Below are 10,769 nucleotides of genomic sequence, written 5' to 3'. Positions count from 1 at the left end.
CCATTACAGCTGGCCTCAACTCTTGCCCCATCACTAAATCAAAACAAAAGGGATGCTGCTTCATTTCCAACTCCAGACGAACAAACGCCTCAAGCAGCTCTTCATGTCCAAGCCGCAATCCACTGATCCTCCACTTCAAAACTGCGGCTAATAGCAAACCTGTAACCCGTCAGCAACTCCCTTCACTCCACATTACATAATCCCAGTCTCAGGCATGGTGGTTGGTAATGCGGGTGATTGTCACTGGATTTACCATGAAGAAGCTTTGAGAAGATCTCAAACTTCAGAAGAACCTGGGCGTAACAGAAGGAAAGCTTCTCCTCCATCCACTTTCAATCCGTAAATCCGCCGGCGTCCAACCCTCAATTCGCAAACGCCTAGCTGCTGTCACCTCTGAAGTTCAGTTTGTCGGACTCCTTCTTGCTTCCATTTAGTTCACAAGAGTAACTCAAAGCCACAAGTCATTTTCCACACGCACAAACCTCCAGTTTGAACCTTTTTGTTCCTATTTGCTGTCGTGAGGTCTTCACATTACTCCCAAACTCCGCCACTCCACTTAATGTTCAAACGTTCTCGACAAGCTGTAAACAGAAGCCTCTACACAAACATTCTGCTTGCTTCCTCCACTCAGTCAAATCGTACATCTGAACTCCTACCGCAAAGCCCACGTCTTCCAAGACCGTTCGGACTCTCTCTGCTTCAAAAAAAAAAAAAATCAGGTTTTCCCTTCCTTTTCTCTAACCCAACTACACAGCAACCTCTCTCTCATATAAGCAAAAGATTGTCTTCTTCCCCACTGCCAAACAACTTTTATCTACCTTTTACAAAGCATGAAGCTCCAAGTGAATCATCCCTTTTCATCATTACATTACAGAAATTATCACTATCCTTATCACCTCTTTATTGCTTTAAGTTAAGCCCAAAGAAATCATTTCAAAATTGGGCCCCAGAAAGCCATTTCAGCCCATTAAAAAGCCACCCCTGTCTATAACCTTTTGCTTAGATTTAACTATTACCCATCAACTTTCAAGATTTAAAACTATTCATCATCCTTAAGTATAACAATGAGTTTGTTGTTCCATTAATCTTTCCATTCATTGGTATTTGCATTGATTTTGTATTATGTATTAACTGATCTTGATGATTGGTGATATAGGTTAGAATCCCTATTGATTTATATTTGAGAAATATGCTTGATATTATCAGTAAGCTTTGGGGAAGGAGGCTAAAAAAAAAATGATGGTGATGGTGAAAAAAAAAAAGGAGAAAGGTTCAACTGTATTTTGTGATCATTGAATTCATGCTATTGTTATCAATTAATCATGCCTACTGTTGTCGTTGGTTATGCTAGTAATTATAGTAAGTATTATTATTATTTATTAATTATGATAATGTTAACAATAACGATGATTACTGTCATTGTCATTGCTACTGATACGTCGTCAAAAAATTATCTTGATGGGGCACGAATCTCTATGCAAAATCAAGTTGGAAACTTCCAAAATTAAAATTGGAACCATCCGAACTCCGATTTCATCAAACTTAAAGTCAAACTGAGCGTCTCGGAAATACGAACCAAACGACACCAAATTCGACTCAATCCGAGCCCAAATGAGTACAAATCAAGGACCCGAAGCGCTGTTGGAAAGTTCAAACCACAATTTGGGTTTCCAAACGGTTTCTAAACATAACAAGCTTATAGTCAAATCGAGAGGCTCAACGAGACGAATCCAACGAGTCCAAGATCGTTGAATTCCGACACCATTAAGACCTTCAAATGTCTGACGAACTTTCTATGATCAAGGGATTCAATATTGACCGTCCATTGAACCACTCCCCATTTACCTTTTATCTCTCACCTATTTACGGGCCATGCTACTCCAAAAATCTATAAATAGACCACTCATTTATCTTGAAAGGGGGACCTAAGCAAGAAGTGAAGAGGAGAAGAGAAGGAAGAGAAAGAAGAAGCTCCTCCTCGACCACCGCCGGACCACCTCAGAAGCCTCGACGGACCACCGCCGGAGCCTCGCCGGACCACCGCCGGAGCTTTGCCGGACCACCACATGAGGCCCTCACCCTCGCCGAACCACCGCCGGAGCCTCGTCGGACGACCACCTGAGGCCCTCACCTTCGCCAGAGGCCCTCACCTTCGCCAAAGGCCCTCACCAACACCTAAGGCCCTCACCTTAACCAAAGACCCTCATCTTTGCCAGAGGCCCTCACCTTCACCAAAGGCCCTCACCATTACTAGACGCCCTCACCTTCGTCAAAGACCCTTATCTTTGCTAGAGGCCCTCACCTTTGTCAGAGGCCCTCACCTTCGTCGGACCACCGCCGAAGGCCCTCACCTCCGTCAGACCACCGCCTGATGTCATTGCTCCGCCGAACAACCACTTGAGACCCTGTGATCAACCAGGACACCACCTGAGGACCGGACTTCTACTGGGCCACTACCTGACGCCTAGAGTTCTACCAGAGTATCGCTCTACTACAACGGTTTTCAGACCCCGGTCTTCTGCCGACTACGGTCCTCCCGACCTCCGTCGCCTACTATGGTCACTCTGACCTCCATCACCAGACAACAGTCTTTTAGACCCCGGTCTCCTGCCGACTATGGACCTCCTGACCTCTGTCGCCTACTATGGTCACTCCGACCTCCATCACCAGACAACGGTCTTTCAGACCCTGGTCTCTTGCGTCCTCCCGACCTCCGTCGCCTACTATTGCCACTCCGACCTCCATCACCAAACAACGGTCACTCAGACCCCGGTCTCCTGCCGACTATTGTCCTCCCGACCTTCATCGCCTACTATGGTTCTTCTGACCTCCATCACCAGACATCGGTCTTTCCGACCTCCATCCTATCAACTATGGTTGTGCTACAAAACAAATACATCTATTATAACTCCCACCATGTAATACACTCTATATGATGTACATTTTTGACATCAAGCCAAGGTCTTCTCTCTAAGAAGGCCTCATTTGTAATCGACTACAAATACTAGTGGATTCATTCAAATTGGGTCAGGCCCCGTAGTTTTTACCCCTTTTCAAGGGTTTTCCACGTAAAAATTCTTGGTGTCTCATAAATGCTAGTCCCTATCTCTTATCTGATTGCGTGCTAGATTTTCATACAACGCTAAGATGATAAAGTTTAAATTTCTCTACCGCCGCGAATATTCGTGGACGTAACAGTTTGGCGCCGTATGTGAGAAAGTGATTCCCGACTAGGGGCAATTATTGCTCCAATCTCAAATGATCGCCCTTATCAACTTCTTGACATCAATCATTGCTGCATCAATTTTATAAGAATCAGATGCGGACTAGGGGCAACTTTGACTCTAATCGTGGTAAAAAAGATCCTCTAATGCTTTCAATATCAAGATGATATATAAGGAAAGTCCTAGCAAATGCAATGATGCTTCTGAAAGCCATATATAGTCCCTTATCAGACTTCTACTCCTTGGACAAGATCTTAATCTCGACCTCAAAAAGGCAGTAACGGTCTAAAAATAGACCATTTTTTACCCTTGATTTGGGATACATGCGGCGTTCACCCCCTCCCAATCAAGGCAAAATCGATCCCATGGGGATCCGATTCGACCTCTTCCGCACAGGTTAACGTCGTCGAGCAATGGCTCTGACATACAACCTTGGATAGGTCTCACATCCTTGGTGAATTCTCTCGATCTCTTCCACACAGGTTAACGTCATCAAGCGGGGCTCTGACATACAACCTCGGATAGGTCCTACATCCTTGGTAGATTCTCTCGACCTCTTTCACATAGGTTAACGTCATCGAGCAGTGCTCTGACATACAACCTCGAATAGGTTTTACATCCTTGGTGGATTCTCTCGACCTCTTCCACACAGGTTAACGTCATCGAGCAGTGCTCTGACATACAACCTCGGATAGGTCTTACATCCTTGGTGGATTCTTTCGATCAATTCCATACAGGTTAACGTCATCGAGCATTGCTCTAACATACAATCTCGGATAGGTCTTACATCCTTGGTGGATTCTCTCGACCTCTTCCATATAGTTAACGTCATTGGGCAAATGCTCTGACATACAACCTTGGATAGGTCTTACATCATTGGTGGATCTAATATCGGTTTATATCATCGAGCAAAGGCTCTGACAAACAACTTCGGATAGATTATACATCCTTAGTTAACGTCATGAGAATGCAGTCAATGGACTTCCATAGAACTTCTGCACAAAGTTAAATTTCTACCTAATGTTGAATTTCCTCCTGTTGTTGAACTTTTACCTTGCAGGACTTTCGACGGACTAATACCCGACGTTGGACTTCTCCTTATCATCGGACTTATGCTCGTCATTAGACTTCTACTCGTCATCGGACTTCTGCTCTTCGACAAACTTTCGTCGGTCTTCTACCCAACACAGTACTTCTACCCGACGTCGGACTTCTCCCTGTCATCGGACTTCTGCTCGTCGTCGGAATTCTGCTCATCGACGAACTTTCATCGGTCTTCTACTCGACAGTACTTCTACGTTTCGTCGGACTTCTCCTTGTCGTCAGACTTATACTCATCATCGGACTTCTGCTCGTCGACAAACTTTCATCGGTCTTCTACCCGACACAGTACTTCTACCCGACTTCGGACTTATCCCCGTCGTCGGACTTCTGCTCGTCGTCGGAATTCTGCTCGTCGACGAACTTTCATCGGTCTTCTACCCGACAGTACTTCTACGCGACGTCGAACTTCTCCTTGTCGTCAGGCTTTTACTCGTCGTCTGACTTCTGCTCATCGACAAACTTTCGTCGGTCTTCTACCCGACATAGTACTTCTACCTGATGTCGGACTTCTCCCCGTCTTCAGACTTATTCTCATCGTCGGACTTCTGCTCGTCGACAGACTTTCGTCGGTCTTCTTCTTTATAGTACTTCTACGTGACGTCGGACTTCTCCCTGTAATCAGACTTCTACTCGTCGTCGGACTTCTGCCTGTCGATGGAATTTTGTCAGTCTTCTACTCGACATAGTACTTCTACCCGACGTCAGACTTCTCCCTATCATCGAACTTATGCTTATCAGCGAGCTTCTACCTGTCGACGGACTACTGCCCGACGATGAACTTTCATCGGTCTTATGCCCAAGGCCGTACTTCTGTCCAATGTCAGACTTCTGCCCGTCGTCAAACTTTTATCGGGTTTCAGCCCGTTGTCAAACTTCTGTCCAACGTCAAGTTTCTTCCCATTACCGGAATTCTTCCTAGCATAAATTTCATCAAACTTCTGCCTGACACAGAGCTTTCTCCCGTTGTAGGACTTCTACACGATGCCGGAATTCTCCCTGTCATTGGACTTTTGTTGGGATTCTGCTCGACGCAGAGCTTCCTCCCATCATTGGACTTCTGCCCCTCGATGGACTTTCGTCGATCTTCTACCCAACGTCGGACTTCTACTTGTTGTCGGACTTCTGCTCGTCAGCGGACTTCTACTCGTCGTCGGACTTCTGCTCATCGACGAACTTTCATCGATCTTTTGCCTGATGCCGTAGTTCTACCTGACGTCGGACTTCTCCCTATTGTCAGATTTCTGCTCGTCAGCAGACTTCTACTCGTCCTCAGATTTCTGCTCGTCAGTGGACTTCTACTCGTCGTCGGACTTTTGCTCGTCGACGAACTTTCATCGGTCTTCTACTCGACAGTACTTCTACCAGGCATCGGACTTCTCCCTATCGTTGAACTTATGCTCGTCAGTGGACTTCTACTCGTCGTCGGACTTTTGCTCGTCAATGAACTTTTATTGGTCTTCTATTCGAGGTCGTACTTCTGCCCAATGTCGGACTCCTGCCCGTCATCAAACTTTCATCGAAATTCTTCCCGTTGTCAGACTTCTGTCTAATGTCAAGCTTCTTCCCGTTACCAAAATTTTGCCTAGTAGAAGTTTCATCAGACTTCTACCCGACGTAGAGCTTCCTCCCGTCGTTGGACTTCTACACGATGCCGAAATTCTCCCAGTCATCAGACTTTCATTGGGATTCTTCCCAACGCAGAGCTTCCTACCCATCGTCGGACTTCTGCCCGTCGATGGACTTTCACCATGTTTTCACCGGACGTCAGAATTCTACTCGACCCCAAATTTCCACCCTTTGTTAGATTTCTGTCCGTTGTTAGACTCCTACCTGATGTCGGATGTTTGCCCGTCATTTCAACCTCTCTCCTTACAACGGTCTATTCGACCTCCATCGTCAACCACCAAACATCAGAACTCCACATGATCTCTCAAAGTAGAGAGGAAGAAGGGGGGTCTCCGGACTTCCTTGTAAAGAGAGGGGCCTTGGAGGACTAAGGGAAAGCCTCAATTATAAGAATAGAGGGAGAAGGGGGTCTCCGAACTTCCTTGCAAAGAGAGGAGCCTTGGAAGACCAAGAGAAAGCCTCAATTGTAAGAATAGAGGGAGAAGGGAAAATCTCCGGACTTCCTTGCAAAGAGAGGGGCCTTGAAGGACCAAGGGAAAGCCTCAATTGTAAGAATATATGGAGAAGGGGGTCTTCGGGCTTCCTTGCAAAGAGAGGGGCCTTGGAATACCATGGGAAAGCCTCAATTGTAAGAATAGAGGGAGAAGGGAAAATCTTTGGACTTCCTTGTAAAGAGAGGGGTCTTGAAGGACCAAGGGAAAGCCTCAATTGTAAGAATAGAGGGAGAAGGGGGTCTCCTGACTTCCTTGCAAAGAGAGGGGCCTTGGAAGACCAAGGGAAAGCCTCAATTGTAAGAATACTAATACTCTTATATATTATATATCATGTATATTTGATTGCAGAAAGAGTTTTGTTGGCTACGCCAACATAATGACAGGATTAGAAAGAATTTTGAGAAGCGTGGGTCTACTCGGATGCGTGACATGTTCACAGATATTAGAAAGCATGGGAAGCGACCATTGTGGATTGGAGAGGATATATGGGCTGAGTTGAATGCAGCTTGGGGCAGCGAAGAGTACACTAGGAGGGATCAAAATCGACAGAACAGAGCTTCTGATGTTGGGGGCTTGGGTAGTTTTCTTCATACAGGAGGCTCCGTTCCACATACTGAGCACAGGCGTCGTTTGGTAATGAATTTTAAATATTTTTTAAAATTGATCTTTAATTTGTATTAATAAAATTCTCTTAATTCTAATAGAAAGAGACGCATGGTAGAGAACCAACTCCTTTGGAATTGTATAGTCGCACTCATAAGCGATAGGAGGATCACCAATGGATTGATGAGAGAGCTAGGAAAGCCCATGTAAGTATATATTTATATGTGTTTAATAATTTTTATTTTTAGTTTAATTATATATATTTATACTCTACTTTCACATGAGGAATATACACGGCTTCGGGAGATTCATGTTGCAGCAGGTGAGGGCTCTTCTGGCGGCTTTGTGGAGTTTTCTGAGTATCGCATCTGGTCGCAGGCCGTCGGAGGAATGCAGCATGGGAGAGTTTATGGTTTAGGTGCGCAAGCTCAGGCATACGAGGCGATGACCTCCTCTACTGCATCCAGCTTCGCATCCAGTTCTCATGAATCCTTGCAAGCTCAACAAATAAGTGCCCTACAAGCTGAGCTAGAATAAGTAAGAAAATCACAAACTGATTGGCAAGCTCAGTTGCAAACGCAGGTTCAAATGCATATGCAGGAGCAACACAATCAGTTGTTGGATGAAATGCGCAAAATGAGGGAGCAGATGAGTGGAAAAGAGGTAGCTCTAGCTGAGGAGGAGTCCACGGATTCAGAGTAGTTTAGTTTATTTTATGAACTTGTTTATTTTCTTTGAATCTGTAATATTGAATAATATCTGATATTTTTAGTTGGTTGTTACTATTAAACAATTTCTTTTAATGAATATTTATATTTTTGTGCATCTTTGAATTGCTATAAACTGTTCTGGAAATGTTATAAACTATTGTGGATAGATATTTGTATAGGTTTGCAGGTGTGGAAATGTGATTGTTGGCTAGGAAGGTAATTTTTTTTGTGAATGCTACAGGTTTTCGACGGATTTAGCGCCGGTATGTCGTCGGAAATGACGATACAACGAACCGTATCGATCTAACCGGCGTTTTGCGTAAGCCGGAAATTACCGTCGAACTTTCCGACATCATATCAACCGGCCATTCCCGGCGCATATTTTGCATCGTAAACATCCCGCAGGTTATTTACGGCGTATCAACGGCGTTTTATCCGCCGGTGATTGCCGACGCAATCATACGACGGAAATTACCGGCGCATATGTCGCCGGAGTCAGCGGCCGAAATGTCGACAACTGCCATCATTTTTTGCGCCGGTAATGCGTCGGAAAGGGCGCCGGAAAGTGTTCCGGCGCAAACGTATGCGCCGGAAGACTCTTACCGTCGCGCTCCAAACAGGCGTAGATAATTCCGCCGAAACGTGCGCCGGAAACCTATAATTCCGACGGAAATATTCTATTAGCGGCGGATATTCTCCGCCGGTAATGACGGGTTTTCCCGTAATGTTTATTGATACTGATACGATATATACTAAAAAAAAGATCGATTAAGCCCAAATTTCTTACTTATTTTGTGTAACTATTAAAATGTATATTATTGGTGCATTGTTCTTATTATTATCTAGATTTATTTTTATTGCATAGATTTATTATTACTATATTATTTTACTACTCCTACCACTGGATTGTTACTGTTATTGATATAGAAACTGATATTATTTAATAATACTGATTCATTATACTTATACTAAGCATATGATATACTTAGTATGTAATATAAATATTTGATACTAATATAGAATACCTTAATAGTATGTGTGCACACTTATATGATTTTACTTTATTAATGTAATTTTTATAGTCTTTGTCGATACTTTAGTTTTATCTCTTTATATAATTTCTCTATTGATAGATAATACTGATATGATGATTTCTTTAGTAATTTGACACCCATAAGAGTTTACTAATTTTTCATTGTACTACTTTACTGCTTCTATATTGCATCACTTTATTAATTACAGACTTTACCATTACTGCATGTGTTTTACTATTTTAACATTAATATGTGATCATATTAATACTAATACTATAACTTGACTACTAACATGCTTATTACTTCTTTGTTGTACTTTGAGTATATTTGTAGGATTTGGCTACTTATTTGGCTCTAGAGTTCATTATATGCGATTATATGCTTTCAAATTAAGGAAAGGGAGCATGAGTGTGAGATTGACTAAGATCCTTCAGGTTTAAATTTTTATTATTTTAGCATAATTTTTTTTATTATTTTAGTAATTCTTTTATACTTATGAAAGAATTGTTGTGATATAATTGTATAGATCTTGAGTAGTGTTTTCATATATGCAACATGAATTACCATAGAAATTTTTGGTATTTCATGCATCATCTTAATTACCTATTTAAATTATAATTACTTACTATTGCATCTAAATTTTATAACTCATGGCATGGCATTGAAGGAGCACTAAATTTTAAAATATTATAAGTGCACTCTCTAAAATGACACTTTGGTAACTTATATTGAGAATGAAAAATTGGATTATATTAATAAAGTTATTATTCAAATCTTTAAGAATATGAAGAGCTGGCATCATAAATTATATCTGCTTTCCTTTTTCTCAGCATTCATCTTATAAATTATAAGAATTTTTTTGCTCTTCCACTAAAATCAATATACTATTTTCAATATATTATGGGCTTTCCAAAATTTTTTTATATTATTAGAAAGATTAAACTTTTGCTTGCTGGGTTGAACTTTACTTTAGTCCATATTTTTCGTGAGGGTAATGCTTGTGCTGCTTTCTTGGCCAAGAAGGGTAGCCAAATTAATGTTATGGAAGAATTTTCTAATCCTTAACCTCCCTCATCACCTGCGTGGATTAGTAAGACTTGACAAATTGGGTATCCCTTATATTCGCTCTATTGAATATCTCTGTTTGTCCTCTGTTCTTGTTTCTGGGCTTTTGTTGGCTCTATTTGTGTAATCTGGAATCTAACTTATTTTTTATGTTTGTTTCTGTTGCTGCTGGGTGTCTCTTATTAATGTTGAGTTGGTGCTGGTTGAGAAGCAGTGGTGATTTGCGATACCAGTTACTTGGGCGCTGGTTTTTTGCGGAGGATGCTACTGTTATTCGATATTTTTGGTGTTTTTCCTCTGGTTTCCCATGGTTCTTTTTTTGTAGGTTGCTTCCACCTTGAGGAAGGTTTTGGCGAGAAAGATGGTGCATATAGGTTATTATTTGATCTTTCTTATTTTTGGGCGCATTTTTCGTGCCGCCATAGAGTGTTCCTAGGCTATTTTGTATTTTGAGTAGATGGGGATATTCGACCCTTAGGTTTTTTATCTTTTTGATTGAATGTAGCTCTTCGAGCATTAGAGGGCTGATAATCTCTTTAATTAAGGACTTGTAATTTTACTTTATATCAACGCGTAGGCCCTTTTGCGGATTTCAACTAAAAAAAATACTATTTTCAATAAAATTCAATTTGATAATTTTTTATTATATATGATGTTGGATGTTTATGATTAGGGTTTGAGAGTTTTTGTATTTCAAATTTGTGCTTCTTTATGTTGCATATGTTAGTGTTGCCTAGTGGATGTTCTACTTTGGGCCAATGGCGGTTTAGGTGGGGGTCCTAGGGGCATAGGCCACCACTGGCTTGCTTGCTGGCTAGCTGTTAAGTTTTTATTAACTAAGGTTAATTATGGTAATGATGAATTACCATCTAATTCATGTTATTTTCATATGTCTCCACAAATCCCAAG

The sequence above is a fragment of the Dendrobium catenatum genome, unplaced genomic scaffold (genome assembly GCF_001605985.2).
Source record: "Dendrobium catenatum unplaced genomic scaffold, ASM160598v2 fragScaff_scaffold_716, whole genome shotgun sequence".
Classification (NCBI taxonomy): domain Eukaryota; kingdom Viridiplantae; phylum Streptophyta; class Magnoliopsida; order Asparagales; family Orchidaceae; genus Dendrobium; species Dendrobium catenatum.
Note: the sequence above shows the minus strand (reverse complement) of the source record.